At 47.2% G+C, this 15476-nt stretch overlaps 1 protein-coding gene across 1 annotated transcript in view; it reads right to left on the bottom strand.

Moving 5' to 3' along the window:
- The window catches only part of LOC124340806 (protein tiptop-like), a 55592-nt gene that overhangs the window by 20731 nt on the left and 19385 nt on the right, over window positions 1-15476 (bottom strand). The gene's annotated exons all lie outside the window — the stretch shown is intronic.

The following is a 15476-nucleotide window of genomic DNA, read 5'->3' as shown; positions in this document are numbered from 1 at the left end:
TTGTTGGGAGGCAATATAATATAATACACACACAAAAGGAAATCGAATCAAAAGATCCCATTCCTTGTGGTATCGAAAAAATAAAAAGGCGCTGGGAGAAGAAGAAAAAGAAGAGGCTCCTGGCAAACGACATGCGACGGGGTCCGGCGAAAAAAAACAAAAAACAGAAACACTTTGACCGACAACAACACAGGGGAAAAGCCGAGAGAGAAAAAGGACAAAGTCAAAATGGATCAAATGTATACGGCGCGCGGTTGGGCACTGCTGTCTCACTTAGAGCCAAGCCTATGGCGCAACGCTCGCAGGTTGCAAGGGGAAAATGGTGGGAAGGCGTGTGGTTTTCGGGTTGGAGAGAAGATGTACGCGGGTCAAGATTCAGGAGAGGCGGCCAAGTCGGACAGCCGTCAGTCCGCATTTGGGTGCGGGCGAAAAAAGCCAACAACGTGACTCGGAGCCGGAGCTGACGGGCCCACAGCTTCTTCTTCTTTCTTTCTTTTTTACTATTTGTCGCCCCGCTGTTGATGCTGTTGTGTGGGTGCGTGTCCATCCGTCCCGTTTTTTTTTTAAATCTTTTGGTGAGGGATTTTTAAGAGTAGACGCCTTCGCTCGCCATCAGCCAGCCGTCACGACGGCGCATCTTCAGCGTCTCTTGACATAGAAGCTTTTGATGTCTCTTTCCTCTCTCAGACGCTGACTAAATGCATTTGAAACGGTAAGTCAGGGACCCCCCGAAAAAAGGGAGAAACTAAAAGCGAAATGCAAAAGGGCGCGTCTGTCGGAAGACGAAGAAAAAGTGGGCCGAGTGTAGAAAAATTGTCGAATCGTAAGAGGCTTGTCGCCCAATCGCTAGGTTCTTCCTTTGATCGGCTTGTGAAACAACAACAACAACAACAACAGCGGAGAAGGAGGAGGAGGAGGCCGGATAGAATGACAGCTTTCTCCCCTTGCTCGCCCCTCTGAGAACCGGCCCTTTTGTTTATCGGAAGAAGAGGGGAAAGAGGATGGACGTATATGTATATATACGCGAACGGGTGGTAATTATGCACCGCAATGCCGCCAAACATGTGCAACCTGAGCGGGGCCGGCACGGTAATCCGCACAAGACATGACAAGTAAGTCGGCATTTCTGATCTGATATTTTTATTTTTGCGTCTCTCTCCTCTTCTCTCTCTGTCGGGGTAGGGAGAAGAATGAGGGTCGCCTTTCGCCAGTTGCCGCACACGACGATGATAGAGCGGATTAAATATTAAAGTCCGCCTCCTCGAATGGGCTTTAGAATAGATTCGACGGCCGAGCACATCATCGGAGATCTTTCTCGGTTTTCTCGCTCATTTTCTTCGTAGAGTGAAACTTGGAATTTCTTTTGAGCTGCTGCTGCTGCTGCTGCTGCATTGAACACGAAACTTTCGAGCTCGTTTGTTTGGAGATGGACGACGTTTGATGACTCTCCAGGATTAGACTCCAGTTTCCCCTGTCTCTGGACGGCCGGAATCGAGTTGGGCAACGCTTTTTTCGACACATTCGACCGCAAAAATAAAAGAGATAGAGAGAGACCAGATGGTCGACGCTGTGCGTGGGTGGCGGTCAGCCATTTGATTCGTTCGAAATGGTGGTGTGCGACGTGCGAGCCTTCGACTAGTATATTCATGGAGCTGCTGTAGCCCCGTCACATTACACTCGATTCTTTCTTCGACTTATTCGGAGAATTCCGCTGGACTCGTGGCTTTTCATCCCTTGTGTTGTTGGTCGTGTCGTGTCTCTTTTCTGGGGGCTTCGCTAAAGAATGAAAAACCCCCCACGGATGTGTGTGTGCATCTCTCCTCTTTATAAACGCGCGTAGTATCTTTCTTTTTTCTTTCTTTTCCTATACAGCAGGCTGCCGGCCGGGTGTGTTTGCGGGGAGCGGGGATGATGGACGTCCGAGTCGTGAGGAGACAGAAAGAAAATCGTCGACGTCAGCGTCTCCTTTTTGTAATTATCATTTACGAAAGAGAGAAAGAGAGAGAGAGAGAGAGAGAGAGAAGACGATATAAATCAGGATGGCGCCCTTCAATGACGGCTATTCATCCTTCTCTCTCTCTCCCGTTGGCCCCACGTCACACGACCGAACCTTCTCAACTCCTTTTTTTTTCTCCGTATTTTCATCTATCTCATTTCTTCTCTTCTTTTTCTTCTTTCTCTCATCTTTTTATTTTGTTTTTTTCTCTCTTCTCCGACAGTCATCGAGTCAACGGCTCTTGTGGGCGACTTCAAACATTTCCCCAATGCACAGCAAAGAGTTCCATCCTGACGGATTTCTCAACCGCCAAGGAATTGACCTCCTGTTGTTGTTGTTGTTTTTTTTGCTTTGGATACGAATCGCAGTTCGTAAAATGAAATAAAAATACATCAAAAACCAAGGAAAAGGAAAAGAAAAAGAAAAAAAGGCTCGGCTATCATCCTGCCATCGACTTGTGTTATGGGACTTGTGCTTCGGTACTACTACTCTTTTGCCTACCGCTAAAAATGTATAGACGTATCAATAAATATACGGTCGCTGGGTTATTATATCTAGACGGTAGTATACACACACAACAATGTCCAAGTCGTAGAGTCGAATCTCTGGCGAGGTCGGAGAGCCACGGCAGCGCCACAGCGACTGAGAAGAAGAAGAAGAAGAAAAAGACCCCCGACCGCCAAGTGGGTCCCAATGACGAATGGACCTCGAGACGGGCCATCATCTATAATCGTCGACCTGTAGATATCTTCTCACATACACACATACACACACACGGAGGGATAGATCTAGCTGGGAAAGGGACGTTGACTGCTGTGGCAGTGTGGCTGCTGCTGCTCTTTTCCATCCATCTTTTTACACACGCCCCGTCCTAGATATTATTTTTGGTGGACGCTATAGTCTCATCACAAGAGGGGCCAAACAACAAAAGAGAATTGACGGCCAGCGAACTTTCTTCTTCTTTTGAAATAATAATAATAAATAATGAAAAAAAAAAAAGAAAAAAAGGAGAAGAAAAGAAGAAATGAAGTTCGTGGCGTGTCAATAATATATTTCCAGCTCTGATCGAAAGAGATCTACAGCGGAAAGCTGACTTGCAAATTTACTTTTTCCTTCCCCAGTTCTCTCTCTGCCGCAATCAAGCTCTTTCTCCTCATTTTTATTTTCTTCTTCTTCTTCTTTTTTGTTACCCTGACGGACCAGAGAAGAGTCACCGCCCGGACGTCAATCTCTGACAAAGACGTAGTCATTTCCCTCCCCCTCTTTCTATCTCATCGGGGCCTTATATACACGAGCAGAGTATAGACAGAGTTATTCGGGTCCCCACACAGACACACCGTGCTGCGTTACGTTGTTATATTAAACATATCTATATATATATACATACACGCTTAGATAGAGCATATCATATATATAAATATAAAATACAAGGGAAAAGAGATAGATGGACGGAGAAAGAAATGAGGGAGAGAGATTTATTATCATTTCGTCTCTCTCTCTCGACTGGCTGTATTACGATGATAAAGGAAACGCTGATCCATTCATCCGATTGTCGAACGCACCGCGATTTCCGAGAAATCGGGTTTCCACAGAAAAGAAAACGCTCCCGACACAAGCCGCGCGTACCATCAGCCTGCCCTCCTCCATCCTCCTCTTCATAGTTTTCATCCCGTGTCTATTTTTCCGGCCGGGCGCCGGCCCTTTTGCTTGTCTCTCTCGCTCATTCTATGGCTGCACTGACTTTGTATATTTGCGCGTCTTTTGAAAAAGAAAAAGGAAAAAAAAAATATTTGGTTTGGACTGGGCCGAGAGAAGAAGTTTCTCATCTCTTGTACGAGAGGCTCCACAAAGTTGTTGCTCGTCCCGAGAAATGGACGACATCTTTTCGTCGAGTTCTTCTTCTTATTCTTCTACCTCGTCTTCAATTCGACAATAATTGGACAGGAGAGAGAGAGGGGGAAGAGTGGGGTTGGGAGGCGGGTGGTCAATGTTATCGCAAACCGAAAGGGAAGCAGCCAGATAGACGGACAGACGGACGGACAGTCAAGTCATGACAGAGCCGCTATGACGCAAAAGAAAAAATATATATATATATTGTAGAATAAGAAGAAGAAGTAGAGAGACGTCGGCTGACAACGAAGGATTGCCAGGAGCACAATAGATGTCAAATAACAATGGCAGAATTTTTGTTACCAGGAAAACGAAGAGGAAGAAAAAAAAATGAAAAGAACTCGGCAAATGGCCGGCAACTTGCCACTTTCCTCTTCAAGTTTGAGACGATGAATTATGTACAAATAGATATCGGTATATAACCTTTTAAACAAAATAAAAGTAGCCACACGAACGAGGTATACGTATATAGCCGGACGAAGTTATAATACGACAGGGCCGATGTAAAAGTTCCCCAATCCAACATCTAAAATTCACAATCTAGTCTCTCTAGGAGTTTTCTTTGCTTTTATTTTTAAAGTTAAAGTTTTTGGTAGGAGATATGATGATGGGAGGGGTTGGGGCAAATGCAATGTCGATTTGATTTCGGGAACCAAGTGGCTCTTTTCGCCAGCGCGATATTAAATGCATGGGGAGAGAAAAATGGTATGGAGAGCGTGATCAGGGACGGGTTCACTAGCTTGCCGGCCGTACGTACACTGTAAATGGCAGCGGGCACAGCGGCGGCCGCGTGGGTCGAGGTTGGACGCAGGGGCCTCTTCAAGTCTTAATTAAGAAGACTTATAGATCGACGTCGCGGCCGACAGCTAGGCTTAGCAGCATCTCCCCCCTCTCTTCTTCTTCTTCTTCTTCTCTTATCTCTCTATCTTTTGGCCCGTCCGCCGTCTACTACGTAGGACTATATGGATGGATGTATAAAGCCCGAATCAGAGCCAACTCATTCCGGCTGCCATTGCTGCTCACTGCTGGGATCTTTTCTTCCGCCTTGGCAGCACAAATGAGCGGCATCGTTACCTCAATCAAACAACAAAAACCTCAAGAACACACACACACACACACAGCGAACAAGACGGACGGATAGACAACCGGCCCTTTCTCATTTCACCCTCCCACTTGAACGCAACCCCACCACCACCACCACCACTGAGAGAAATGGACAACAACAATACCGAGCGACCGGATCGAAAACTACAACAACAGCAAAACGTAGGCGGATGGACCACAAACAGATGAAACAGAGCCCATCAGCCGCAAATAAAACAAAATGCCGGAGTTCCGCAGTCGACAAGTGAAAACACAAAAATAAAAAGCAAAATCCTGACTGGGGAATAAGTAAATATATAGATGGACCAGAGCTCTCAGCTCCAGGGTCTGTAGTAGTACCGTAGACTAAGTATAACGGATCATCGGCAAATCGTAGTAGCAGCGGCTATAAAGACTAGCCCAAGAAAAAAAAGATAAGACGGGCAGAAGAAGAAGAAGAAGCAAGATCTATATATCTTTCACGTCGTCTTCTTCTTCCTCTTCTTCTTCCATCCGTCCCGATTCTTTCCCGCAGTTTTAATTACCAATCCAATCACCTGGTGGCTGTTGGCGATAAATCTCTTCGGCCCGAAAGACTGACAGCTTCCTCCTCCTACGAACCTTCAGCCCCCCCACTGCCACCCACCCGTCTTTTTCCTCCCAGCTATAACAAGGACCTTCATTAGGAGAGAATCCAGAAGAAGAAGAAGAAGAAGAAAAAGAAAGATAGAATCGGAGAGAGAGAAATATACATCAGCCTTAAAGGATGTGATGATCCAGCGCCATCCATCAGCTTTAACTGCCGGCCTGGATCTCTCCCCCCCCCCCCACCCCTTTCTCTGTGTGTGTGTGAGTTAGTCAAAAGAAGTTTGGAATGTATTTCAAAGCTGAGAAGATGAAGCCTTTCTTTTCTCCTTCTATTCGTCTTCACTCAGACTCCTATATACTACCCCCCTTGTCGGCCACCAGCCCCCACAACATATATATTTGGATATGGTGTGTAGCCAGTGTGCATGGTGGCTTGCAGACCATTTGTCAGTCAGTTTACCTCAGCAGAAAAGAAAAAAAAATAAGACATTTTTTTTTCTCTTTTCTTATTTTAACTTTTTTGACTTAACTCGGGGGAGGAGTGCAGGAGGGGATTGAAGAGGTTAGTTATGATGCCGATGATGGTGATGTGCCGGTTTGGTTGGTGTGTGTGTGCTGGTGTGTTCCCGTAAAGCCCCCCCTTCCCTCCTCGGGATATAATAGCCGGGCAAAGTCGAGCCGGGCCAGCATCAGCTTCCTTTCCGAGTCTGGGAGCCAAAGGCTTTCTATGGCTAGTCGAGCCGACCGTAATGGCCTCAAACGACGCTGGGCTGGCTCTTGTGTGTGTGTGTGTGTAGCGCGGGTGACGGCGGAGTAAGGAATCGTCGTGGAAGGCGAGCAAGAAGTGGGGCGGAGGAGAAGGAGGCCGTCAGCCTGGGCCGAAAGGAATAGGTTCCTCCCCGTCTATGATTGGCAATAAATTACCCAACAAAAGACGACGACGGAGAAGAAAAGGAAGGGAGGCCGGAATGGACGGAGGGAGGAGACGTTGGCAGCATCCAGTATGGCGTCACAGCTAGGCTCATGGGCCCATTGTCGTCAAATGACGGACTCGTACATCAGAGCCATATCGACGACGACGGAGACGGCCAAAGAGCGAGACGGACTGGAAAGAGCACACAGCAGAGCTCTTGCAACTTTTCTTTTCCTTTCCTTCTCCTTTTCTTTTTTTATTATTTGCCCGTCGTTATTCTTTTCACTGGTAGGAGCTTCTCCTCTAAATAGATGGAACGTCCAAACACTTTTCCTTCTTCTTCTTCTTCTTTCTCGACACACTTCAAAGACTCGTCTCCAACTTGATGGAGAGGAGGCAGACTGGTTGACAGGCAGGCACGCAAAGAGACGGACTCGTCTTCTCATCTACTGGAATAGCTCCCCCCCCCCCCCCCCCCCCAAATATATATAGACCGGTCTATGGCACTAGTGGCCAGCTCGATTGATACGCGCATTCTATATACGGCATCTCTGGGTATATGCATAAAGTATACTCTTTGAACGCGTCCATGTATAAAAGTTGGACAACAGCTGCGGATGTACTTCTCCGAGCATCGATCTTTCCAGTTCTCAAGTCCCACGCCATCTGCTAATCAATGAGCGACCAGTTTGACCACGGAGCAACGACAACGACGAGCGCGGTTCATGTTGTTGCTGGCCCCACTACTGCCACCATTTATTATTTTGTTTTCCAGCCGAGAGTTTGGCCTTCGAAACCGTCCGTCCGGTATGTGTGGTGTGCCCACTTTTATTCACTGGCCGGCCTGGCTCACACGGACGTTATTCAGAGTGACAGAAAGAATAATTTCGGGGTCCGGGAGACGAAGATTGGGTGCTGGGCGGGCAGCCCGCAGCCGCGCGGGTCAGCTGGGCGCTGCCTCAGCTATTCGGGGACGTAGAAAATCGGAATCAAACTCTCTGGTGTGTTTCGTGACGGAAGAAATCAATCCGCAGACAGTCGACGGCCGACATGATTGACAGCGACAGACTCGTCGCTGATGCAAGTGTGGAGGAGCTGGAGCCAAAAGGCCAAAAGGCATCACTGCGATAGAACGTCGAGATGTCAGAGGAGCCCAAAGTTGCCACTCTCTATCTCTCTCTTTCTCTTTTCCGGGTTTTCTTTTTTATTTCTTTCTTTTCTTTTTCCACCCTTTTTCTTTTCTCCCATTGATTTGGACAATTTCGGTCGGCTACGACTTTATCCACAGAACCGAGAGAGAGAGAGAGTAGCAGAGAGTAGCAGACGAGTAGCAGCGGAGAAAGAGAAAAGATCAATACTAATTACATCAATCCCGCTGAAAAGCCCATTCCGTGACAATGTACTAAATGTAGTGCTCTGTTCGTTGAGCGTACGCCATTCCTCTGTCTCTCTCACTGTAAGATACATCACAACTTCCCTTTTTTTTAGGGGGGGGTTACATGTGTGTAAATATATTTATGCCCGGCATCTTTATTTCCACATCATTTAGACGCTGTAATATTTTCACTGGCTTAAGCCCCGTCCGCCCTATCCAGCCTTGCGACTGGAGCCAATGAAGCGTGTCGACACTGTCAGAGCTTCAAGATGGTCACAATGGATGAAAGAAACGAATCGGAAATGTCGACGGCTTTTTTTTTTATTATTTTCTCCTACGGGAGAAAAGAAAAGATTCAAGTCGCGCGGCGCCCATCGACGGAAAAAATTGGGCCAGCTAGAAAAGTCCGATTGCTGCAGCGGCCAGCGCTCATTAATCAGCTTAGCTTCTTCTTCTCAAAGTTACAGAATGCCTCTTCAAAATATTCATCAAAATGAATCAGAAAGAAAAAATAAAAAAAAAGTCAGAGCGGGAGAGTTGAGGAATTGAGGCCAGGTGGGCGGGCCTGTCGGATCGTGAACGATGACGAAGAACTGATATGCCAATAAGAATTTTGGAAAAAGAAGTAGAGAAATGTCAGGAATAGAGAGAGAGAGAGGAATCAAAAGAAGAATGGACGGACAAAAGAAGAGCGACAGTCATCGTTGGGAACTGGAACTCTTGGAAGTCAATCAAGAGAGGCGAGGGCGGTATCTTAAGGGTCAAATCTTTGTGCGTCCTGAATGGAACGTGTTGCTGCTGCCGTCCCGGACGCATAGATTTTTTTCTTCTTCTTCTTTTTCTTCTTTTGACGCAGCGGGAAAAAAAGAAAAAATTAGAAATCACGAGTTGACTTCTGTGGCCCCACTACGCCCAGCTGGTCGCCTTTTTCACCTGGCCGCCTCGACTGTCACAAGAGCGACAAACAAGCGACAGCAAATTGGAGTGGGCGAAACAAATCACCAAAAAAAGAGGCGAGAGATTTCGAATCTTTGTCTTTTTTTTTTTTTTTATCATCTTCCCCCGACATAGTACAAACAAACAAGAGTCAACTCCTTTGGGCGCTCCTTGGGCTGCCGGCTCCTGCATCGAGCAAATCGATTTGACGTTGCACCAATATATACATGGCAGCATCGAGAATTGACATGGCGAAAGGCTCAGCTCAATCCCGTCTTGCCTTTAAACGCACTCTCGTTCGAGCTCTCGGTCTAGACCTTTTCGGTGGTCGTGTACAGGGGGAAATGCCAGCACACAACAAGCCAGAAAGCTTTGATTTATTGATGATCAATCTGTGAGACTTCTATCACTGTCACGAACAGCAGCAGCAGCAGCAGCAGCCACCATTGAACTACTTTACACAGCAGCAGCCAAGAAAAAAAAAAGGATGAAGAAGAAGAAGAAGAAAAACCGGCTGGGAATTTTTCACAACTTGAGTAATGTTAGTTAAAAAGAGAGAGATGGAAAGATCTAAATTAGGCACAAGTCGGCGACACCTATTGAAAATTTCATGAGGATGTATCTTCTCTTGACTGGCTGGCTGCTTGTCTGGGTGAATTAGAAAAGGAGCAACTTGTCTTTGCAAAGTGAGCCAGTACGAGGGAGAGACGGATGGACGGACGGACGGGAGGGGGGTGCAAAGAGATGAAGAAAAAGCAAGTTGGCGTTCAATGCTGACGACTTTGAATCGGTTGACATATACGCATGAGCTGGCCGCCAACGCACAGCACACACACACACGCTCACGTCAAAACTTGGCTCTTCGACAGACCTCCCTCTCTCTTTTCTCTCTCTCTCGACTCCCGCCCGCGACTTGTGTGTAACTTTACCACGGCGCTGAGCAAACCTACGAAACCCAAGATTATTGACAATCTATCAACGTCCTGCTGGCCGCCGTGCACACAGCAGCTCCGTGTGCCATCCCAAATATATATTATAAGACACATGCACACAGACACACACATCCCCATTCTTTCACCCGACTTCCTTGCTCGGCTTCCTATTCGTTTTGATCCCCTTTTTTGTTTCACTCGAGGACAAACTTGTGCAATGCTACAGACACAGATAGACACAGTGTGTGCGTTCACTATCGGAATCATTCAACAGCATTTCAATCTTTCGCTATCGCGTTCCCTCTCTGTCTCATTCCCTGCGCTATAGTATTGGAGGTACGATCTTTTTTCTTTTTTCTTTTTTCTTTTTTTCATTTTCATTTTCATTTTCTTTTGGCTGGTTCTATACGTGCTGGACGTCTACGTGTCTTCCACGTCAATGACTAGTCTATCTTTCATGGCATTGCAATTTGACAGGAGCAGTTGGAAAGTTGAACGAGCAGCCGAGAGACGGGCGGGCGATCCTCCGTCGAGGGGCTTTTGAGGGTTCACTTAGGAGTGGCCCCAGAGTTGCATGCTCGTGCATCATTGATCTATCGCAGCTCAGTTATCTTCTCTCTCTCTCTCGCACAATGTGATTTCTCTATTTTAGTAGAAAAAGAAAAGAAAAAAAAAGAAAAGTTGTCCTCATCCATGTTGGTTTTTCAACCCTTTTTCACGAGCGAATGAGTGGAATGCCACATCCATCCGTGGCCAGCAGTCGCCCGCGTATTGGCGAGTGAACGGGGGCTCTGCGTGCCAGAGCTCCTTCACCTGTCCGCCATCTATCCATCACCCGGAATGGCACACGGATGGCGGCTGTGTGGGGGTCTAGCCTATACACACAAGACGAGGAGTGTGTGTGCGATGCTGCAGCTGATCCGTAACCATCCATCAAACATGGCTCGCATTTGGCTGGCCATCGAAAGAAAGTAGTTTTGGCCCCGCTCTACACACTTCCAACCCGCCCGGTTTCGTTCCACTTCCACACAGCGTCAGTCTGTTTACACACAACAACAACAACAACAACAACAACTTCTTCTTCCTCTTCCACCTCTTTGGAGAAACAAATTTATAGCAGCTCGTCAAACACGCAGCTCGGCAGCGGGAGCCGTGGGTTATAATACTCGGCTCTATACTACTACAGCTGGCCCCAAACTTCCCCCTTAAAATAACCAATGGAGATGGGGGAACGTGGCGAAACGGCCGTCGAATAGACTCGCCAAGGAAAAAATAAAAATAAAAAAAATAAAATAAAGAAAAAATCTTAAAGAAAAGGGTAATGAAGAAACTCTCATACGCAACACTCACGCACGCACGCAGACACTAAATATATCAAAACGGGGAGAGAGAAAAAAAAAGGGACAAAATTCAAATTGTTGGCGCGCAAAATAGCCAAGGAGGCAAGGAGGTTTTGGAATGGGGAAGTTAGAGGTCGACCTTCATCCGGGCTGTCGATGCACTTTTGAATATTGACAGTTGAAAAGAAGAAGAAGAAGAAGAAAAATAAAAAGAAGACGATGATGATGATGATGAAGAAGAAGAAGAAGGATGAAAAGGTCGTACCTAGACAACAACAACAACAACGAAATATTAAAAAAAAAGAAGAGAGTCGGTTGCCCCGTGCGCGTGAAACGGTCACGGCTATCGCGGCTGGGAATCTAGTCCGTGAGAGGCATACCAAAAAGCCCCCCGTTCGTCCGTTCGTCCAGCATGCGGAGAGTCGACCGGGGGGTTAAATAAAATAATAAAATATGGGATAAAAACAAATTTCTCTGTCGTGTTTCTGTTGCGATAATAAATTTCCCCGGCCGTCAGACTCCGCTTATTGCGGTCGTCTGGCATTCAAATTTCTCCTGACATCCAGTCCCGGCAACATGTACGAAGAAGAAGAATGGCCACGTTGGGCCGCTTCCTATGACGTTTCTTCTTGTACGTATCGTTCCTCACTCATCGCGCTTAAGCCGCCCGGCTACAAAATGAACAACCGGACGGACAGATCAAGCAGCGACGCGGTGATTGTCCGTCTCTATCGACCGTTAGGCGTGGGTTGTTGCTTGCCCTTTTTGCTGGCTGCGTCAAACACACAAAAAAAGAGAAAAAAACTTCAAACGACAAGAGATACGATGACGTTCCAGAATGTGCTGTGTCGTGGTGCGGTTGGGCCGCCGCCGCCACCGCCGCCACTTGCTGGGCCCCGAGAGTTGTTTATAGTTTATATAACAAGGGGTCAGGAGAGAGACGAGAGAGAGGTAAAAAAAAAAGGGCGACAGAGAGAGATGGGTGAAGTATGGCCATCAGATCCGACCTCTTGGCTGTGGCCTGTCAGCTCACAGCAGTCATTCGTCACGAAGGGGCGGCCTAGCCAATTCTTCTTCTTCTTTCATTTTCTGTTTTTACTTCCATCACGTTTTTTCTTTCTTTATTTTTTCTCTCTTAACAATGTTTGCTGTGCCCGCCCTCAGACCGGCCCCTATGTACAGTCTACTGTGCATACATACGAACAGAGTACATACTACACAAATTCGGCACTTGCATGGCCAGGCGCAACCCGTTGAAGGTGTAGTCGTACCTATACGTTTTTTACCCGTTTGTTTTGTTTTTCTTTTTTGGCTTTTATCTGTTGTGCACGGCTATCTTGTTGGGCTCCGAGTAAACGGTAATATCCTGCCACCCGGGGTGGAATTCCCCCTCGCAAATCGTCTTGAATTTTTCTCTTCACACTACTGCCCACCGCAATAAAATAAAAGACAAAAACAAGTAAATAAAACAAAAGGGAAGTAAACACGAGACGAAGTGCATGATCTCCACTCATTTCGTGTAAGGGAGAGAGAGAGAGACCCCCCCTGCGGAGTGTTGGTCCAGCAGCCGGATTCCGATGGATAGAGGAAGAAGATGGAAAGAAAGCAAAAGAAAGAGAGACAGATGCGATGGAGCGACTGCGTCTATTCCCTCTCGTACTAGGATTTTCTCGACTCTCTTACTCCCGTGGCTTATTCTGGCCGAGTCCGTCGTGCCGGGTGATGAATGACCCAACCGATAAAACGTCAAAACAGATGAAATCAGGCTCTCTAGAGTGACTATACTGGCTAAGATGATGAACCTATAGTCAATAATGCAGCCAGAGGAGAAGAAGAAGAAGAGAGGCCTCTTGTTTTTCTCCTTTTTCTTTTTTCTATTCATTTGTTTCTTGTTCATCTTCAATCTTTTCTTTTTTGATTCTTTCCAAAAGAGCCAAGAGAGAGAGAGAGAGAGAGTATAGACGGACAAGCTGGCAAGCTCGGGCCAGCCGAAAAAGGTGAGTAACGACCCGACAGGTGATCATTACCGTTCCCTCCTCGAACCCACCCGAAACGGATCGAGCCCGTCGAAGAAAGAAAAAAGAGAAGAAAGAAAAAAGAGCTGCAGGGCTCTCCGTCCGTTTCCTAAATGAACATCACGGAAACTGGGCAGTGAAAAATGACTGGGCTCAGCGCGCCCCGTCCCGACAGGTCCCAATCATTTCCAATAGCGATTCGTCTCGCCGCCAGTGAGACGGACGGACGGACGGGCCAAATGAAAGAAGAGATTCCAGCCGAGAATTTTTCCATCTCTCTATACTACACACGAAATGCCAATAATGTCCATTACGGCCGATAACTGATAGGGAAAAAATCGAGTGTACGCGTTTGATATCGAAATCTCCGCCCAGTCGTTTTTTTCTCCCGCTCTTGTCTTTCAGTTTTGATTTGTTGATTGAACGTGAAAATGAAGAGAACACGCTCGACCTCTCAAATGTGTCGGCCTTTAAAAAAAGAATTAAAAAACTGGAAGGAATTAAAAGGAGTTGGTAGTTGCTGGATGGAAGAATCAGAAAAAAGAAGAACAAGTCTGGAAAAAACGACGGAAAACAAGCCATTCCGTTAAATATAGAAGGGCGGGACTTTTTGGTATGTGAGTTGTGTGTGTGTGTGTTGCCGTGCCGTGCTGGGCCGCGTGTGTGTGTGAGCGAGCGCAATAATAACAGACGATACGACCATTCGTCTGGTTACTGATGGCTGTCTCGGGTGGCAAGTCATCGTAAATCTCTCGGCCCCGGCCCGACCTTTTTTTTCTTTCCCTCCCACCGAATAGTGTACCCCCCTTCTTCTTCTTCTTCCTTATATATTTTATTTCGCTAGACCCATTGTGTCCGTCTGTTCCTTGTGTGGGTGCTGCTGCTGCCTTCTATACTGCGCACAGACACACAACAGACGCGCCGTCGACCTCGATCCAGCAGCCCAGCCACCGCACAAGAGGAAAGACGGGCCGCCGATGACCGATGACAAAAGACAACGACTTTCGCCTCTTCTCCTTCTCTCCCCCCGTTTTTCTGATGAGAAAATCCAATGACAACAACAAAAGGAGCTGTGGTGGACCCGAGCATTGAGCTTGATCGAATCCAATATCCAACCATCACAGCCGAAAAGATGGCGCAAGGCGTCCGAATAGTTGATTGCTGCTGCTGCTGGCCGCCCTTTTGTTTTCCCGCACACGACAAGAAAGAGAGAGAGAAAATAGATGGGCCAGGGACTTGGCAGTGAAGGGACATGTTTACGAGCTGGACGACTTTTTTCGGGGGCTGAGCTAATCGCTGAATAAACGACACCCGCTTTCTCATATCCCTCCCCAGCTAGCGCGCGCGCTTCAACCCAAAAAGTTCCATTTGCGTTTGAAGCGAGCGGGCGCGCGCGCCGGCCGAGAGAATAGCACACACACACACACAAGAGAGAGAAAGAGAGAGAGAACGGCAAGGTGGCGGCAGCTGTGTTTACCTGTCAAAAAATGAAAAGAGGCCAACACCGAACCACATAAAGACCAGCCGAGAGAGAAAAATGTGCCTATAGCTGCTTCTGCTATTGCTGCTGCTGGGTTCGGCTGCCGAGCGCGGTAGCACACACGTCCCGCGTCTATATACAGTTGCCCGGCTTCCAGCTTTGATGGCTTTTTCTTTGGTTGTTGTTGTGAAAAAGCAAAGCCAAAGTCAGTCACGCAGACAGCCAGTCACACACACACTTGCACTGACTAATTTCACCTTGTTTTCTCCCCCCCCACCATCCCGCCACGTCTGTTCTTTTTTTATTTTTTTCCCGTTCTGACCTCTGACACACCACACACCCACTTGAAGGGGAGATTGAGAGCCGGGCTCCTATACTTAAAGACTGAAGGGAATAAGACTACTCTACTTGTGTGTACTTTGTACACACTGCAAACAGTCGGCTTCGGTGCCGCTGCCAGTTCAAACCGCCCTGAGATTACCGCCATTTCTTCATCATGTCGTGAATATGTACAAGTGGCTACTTGAGAAGGGGCAAAAGGAACAAAACAAAACAAGAAAACGGCCGACCAAAATAGAACCTTGTACGTTGTGTGTGTGTGTGCCTCTCGTAAAGACACAACAGCAGACATGGAAGTATTTACCTTGTAAATATCTTTCACTGCTGTCCTTCGCGGGGGCAACACACTGTTTGCGCCCGTTGGAAGAAAAGGAAAAAATAAAAGAAGATGGCCGGTGGAGGCAACAAAATCAACCGACTCTTATACCAACCAACAGCTTATTTATACCTTTCAGTCAGCACTTTCGCCCGTTTCTCAGTGTCCATGTCGGAGGGGCGAGTGATGCCCGTTCGTTCGTTGCGTAGCTTTACATTATATAAGGTGGAAGGGGGGGGGGTTGGTAGAGTAGAAGAAGAAGTAGAAGGGGGG

Source organism: Daphnia pulicaria, chromosome 5 (genome assembly GCF_021234035.1).
Source record: "Daphnia pulicaria isolate SC F1-1A chromosome 5, SC_F0-13Bv2, whole genome shotgun sequence".
NCBI classification, from domain to species: Eukaryota; Metazoa; Arthropoda; class Branchiopoda; order Diplostraca; family Daphniidae; genus Daphnia; species Daphnia pulicaria.
This window is presented reverse-complemented; position numbering and strand designations above follow the sequence as displayed.